Source organism: Tupaia chinensis, unplaced genomic scaffold (genome assembly GCF_000334495.1).
Source record: "Tupaia chinensis unplaced genomic scaffold, TupChi_1.0 Scaffold000678_1, whole genome shotgun sequence".
Lineage (NCBI taxonomy): Eukaryota > Metazoa > Chordata > Mammalia > Scandentia > Tupaiidae > Tupaia > Tupaia belangeri.
Window position 1 is genome coordinate 339,581 of NW_006160202.1, and position 4,550 is coordinate 344,130.

The 4,550-nt window shown below is 41.6% G+C and overlaps 1 pseudogene; it reads left to right on the plus strand.

Annotated features, from left to right (window-relative positions):
• LOC102475319 (putative ATP-dependent RNA helicase DDX4 pseudogene) overlaps positions 1-573 on the plus strand; it is a 1,998-nt pseudogene extending 1,425 nt beyond the window's left edge.
• Positions 574-4,550: the final 3,977 nt, after the last annotated feature.

The following is a 4,550-nucleotide window of genomic DNA, read 5'->3' on the forward strand; positions in this document are numbered from 1 at the left end:
AGGTGATGAAAGAACTATGGTCTTTGTTGAAACTAAGAAAAAAGCAGATTTTATTGTGACTTTTCTTTGTCAAGAAAAATATCAGCTACAAGTATTCATGGTGACCGGGAACAGAGGGAGCGAGAACAAGCTCTAAGGGATTTTCGCTTTGGCAAGTGTCCAGTACTTGTTGCTACTTCAGTAGCTGCCAGAGGGCTGGATATTGAAAATGTTCAACATGTTATCAATTTCGACCTTCCTTCTACCATTGATGAATATGTTCATCGTATTGGGCGCACTGGTCGATGTGGGAATACCGGCAGAGCTATTTCCTTTTTTGATCCTGAATCAGACAGCCATTTAGCACAACCTCTAGTGAAAGTACTGTCCGATGCTCAACAAGATGTTCCTGCATGGTTGGAAGAAATTGCCTTTAGTACATATGGTTCTGGCTTCAGTGGTACTACAAGAGGAAATGTTGTTTTTGCATCAGTTGATACTAGAACGAATTACCAGGGCAAGAACACTTTGAACACAACAGGATTTTCTTCTCCACAAACTCCCAATCCAGTAGGTGACGAATCATGGGATTAAAGCTGAAACATCCTTCAAGTCATGGTACAGTTTTCATGCACAGAAGAAAATAGTTTGTATTTTTGAGTTTTTAACAGAAGTGTGAAACCTGACATTTTCACATCTCCTGTCCTTCTGTTCTCACTCTTGCCCTTTAGAAAAAAAGAAAAGAAAAGAAAAGAAAAGAAAAGAAAAGAAAAGAAAAGAAAAGAAAAGAAAAGAAAAGAAAAGAAAGAAAAAGAAGAGAAAAAAAGCTTCACTGACTAGTTATGTGAAATGGTACTAGTTGCAACATGGCAGATACTGATACAAATGGTGTTAACTGGAAATATTAAAGCATTCTAAATATCTTGAAAAAAAATTTGCTAGAGCGGCCTGTGGGTTGTGTGGTGGTTAAAGCACCAGACTCCCATATGGTCAATCACAGTAGGAGTCCAGCAGCTTAAAATTCATGTCAATCACATGTGCATGCATGTCCAAAATCATAGCCCAAGAGAAGAATGGAGGAGAAGGTATTGTGGCATGGCCATCTCCCTGAAGGTTTTTTTCTCATTTTCTGTCTCTGTCTCTATCTCTTTGGCAAGCATACCCACCCAAAGTAGAAAAAATCTCTCAAACAATTTTACCAGAGGGTGCAGGCATGAGAGAGAGGAGAGAGAGAGAGAGAGAGAGAGAGAAAGTACCTTACAATCCTGCCTTCTCCATCTCTCCCTCCTTTCTTTTCTACTTTCTTTTTATCTTTTTTTTTGTCCTTTGTTTTGTTTATTCTTCCCCTTTTTTTTTTAATTTTGGGAATGCATGCATGTGTGCTTGGTGTGTCTCTCAAGTTGTCAGGTTCAGGACTCAAACTGCCATTGACCATATGGGATCCACCTGTTTTAACTTCCAGGCCAGAGCCTAACCCCAGATTCAGTTTTTTATTTTAGTTTTTTTAAAAAGGGATATATATATATATATATATATATAGCAGGTATCTAGCCAGGAATATTTTTATGTCAGCAGCATATGTTTCCTATTCGTTAAAAGTTTCCCAAGATAGACTCTATCTACTTTTCTTCAACAAATTCATGAAACTCTCTTACGTTGCTATCATGTTGTACTTCATATGAACTTGCTGTATAGTGTAATGGAATTGTTCATGATGAGGCCCTTCCATTATACAATGAAACCTGATTTAGCCAGGAATATTTTTATGTCAGCAGCATATGTTTCCTATTCGTTAAAAGTTTCCCAAGATAGACTCTATCTACTTTTCTTCAACAAATTCATGAAACTCTCTTACGTTGCTATCATGTTGTACTTCATATGAACTTGCTGTATAGTGTAATGGAATTGTTCATGATGAGGCCCTTCCATTATACAATGAAACCTGATTGGATTCTGATATCCTAAGTTATACTCCTAGTAACATTAATTATTCAGCTTATATTTTAGTACATAAATTAGGCACAGGTCCCCTTCTTAATCATTCACTTCATGATTAACTATATTAGCATAATAATAACTGTCTTTTTTTTTTTGATATGTGTGCTTGCTGGAGGGAGACAAGGGAAAGCAAGAAATCCCCACCAGGGGGATGTACACCAGCAATCCCTTCTCTTCCATTTTCCTGTGGTTTGGGGCATGCATGCATGTGCAGTAGTTGTGATTTTCAAGCCACCAGCTCTGTGACTTAAACTGCAATTGATCATGAGGGAATCAGAGCCTTTTTCCCCTTGACACCTGCCTGCCCTATAATTAATATACTTTAAAGTTCAACTAAATTTGGAAAAATTCAAGAGGTTTGGTTTCCAAGAATTCTTTATAATCCTCTGAAAGTTAAGTCATTTTCTTCATAAAATGAGCCCTAGAATATCCTGACATTTATGCTTCTTCAGGTTTATAGCTTTCTGTATAGCATCAATGAGATCATTGAGCTTAAACATCTTTTTAAACTCTGTGACTTAGAATGTGTCTGAATGCATCCTCATAGTCACATCCTGTTCACATTCTTGTTTCATAAAGTCACCGTTTTGATTATGTCCAACTAGACACTGAAATAGTCTCTAAAATGTGAATTTACTCCTGTGTAAATCAATTCTACCCCTGTTTGACCTTGGTTAGCATGTCCTACATTTATCAGCCTCTGAGCTAGAGTCATGGACATCATTCCTTGGTCCAGTAGTGTGACCTTACAGTTATTTCAGCAATGAACTTGGACAACTGTACCCAGAAAACCCTAGTCCTTCCCTAGGTCTCAGTAATCTTTCTGTTATAGACAAATCACCAACTATGAAACCTGAATTTGTTTCATCTCACAGAACAGCCTAGAGGGGGACATCTGGCCTATACCAATGAATGAGACTAATGCTGCATCAACCCCCACAAACAGTAGGGGGAGATTGGCCTCACATCATCAGAGAGGTTTACCCTGCTGGGGATGCTGGGACTCAGCTCATCAATAAGCTTCATCCTGCATCATCCCTTCAGTCAGCAAGGACTACTCTATCTCAGCTGGCCAGTGTTCCTCCTCCCACATCATCCTGATTGTCAGCAGGGAACTCTGGGCCTCAGTTAACTAGTGAGCCTCTTCCCATATTGCCCAAAACTGTAAGTGGGGGACCCAGACCCACCTTCTGCCCCAGGAACCCCTAGTTCCTGCTTCTTCCCAGGCAGTGCCTCAGCAAACACAGGGGTTTCTCCTCCTCAGCACACACTGGAGAGTACCACCTGGCCTTGGGCAGCTAGCCATCAACCCAGTGAGTAGTCAGGACCTTCCTGCCTCAGTGGCACCTTGTGGGCAGAGGGAAAGGGAGGGCTCAGGGAAGCAGGACCATAGGACCCAGGGCCAGGGTGATGATATGATGTAGCCTCACTCTGTCACTCATAGCTAAGGGCTCAGGGAAGCAGGACCAGAACCATGTGTCTGGGTATATAGGGCTCAGGGCCAGGGTAATGAAATGATGTAGCCTCACTCTGTCACTCATAGCTAAGACTGGAATGGTCTGTATCTGTCCTGAAGACACTCCAGGGAGTCCTTCCAGACCCTGTTGCACATTGTAGGTGATATAAGAGCAATGTCTTGGGAGTGTGCTGTGCAGAATATGAGAGTACCTACTGGTCTCCTCAGTGGCAAATGCAGAGGCCAGAACACACTCTGTGTGTGTTTGAATTGCAATGTTTGCATTGGGGACCAATGCCCATCCCAGTTTTGGTCATGGTCTGAGGTCCACCTGCAGGTACTCAGTGCTCTGCTGTCTGTGGCTGGAAAATACCAATTTATAATAAAATGCTGTTTCTCCCAGGCCTTGGGTGGTGGCCCTGAGTGTCAGTGGGGTGATCAGAGCTCCAAGAAGCTGCAGCTTTGCAGCTTTGCTCCAAGTCCTTAGTGGGACAAGTCCTCCATTCGGGGAATTAAAATTCAGGTAAGAGCATTTTAATAACCTGAGAGGATATTCAGTTCTAGAAAGGAGACACTTCCACCCCAGCCCTGAACTGTGAGTCTGCTTTTTGTCCCTGGATCTGCCCATTCCAGATGGTCCACATAAGTGGACTCACACACTGTGTGGTCTTCTGTGTTTTGTCTCCTCACGTCTGTCGTTTCTGTGGTTCACTCATGTTGTGCCATGTACCAGCACTTTGCTCATTTTATGTTTGTAATTACACAGACATGATATAAGTTTTTACCATTTAAATCTTTTGTTTCTCCTTGTTGGTGTGTGTCTTTGGTATTTTAAATAGGCTGTCACCATATTGTAATCTCTCTGCCTCAACTTTTCAAATCACTGAGAGTTTTGCAACTTCACAATGGCCTTTTGGGTTAGACTAGATGCTGAACTCGTAAACTCAGACCTCCCATGTGGCCTCAGCATGCCAACCAGCAGTATCCAGCATGTCCTACCATCATTGGTGCTGAATCTTTTTTTAAAAAATGAGATAAGAAAGAGAGGCAGGGAAAGGAGGGGAGACAGAGAGTTATCTTTGGTATGGTCTTGCTGTGTTGCCATTCCCTTTCCTCA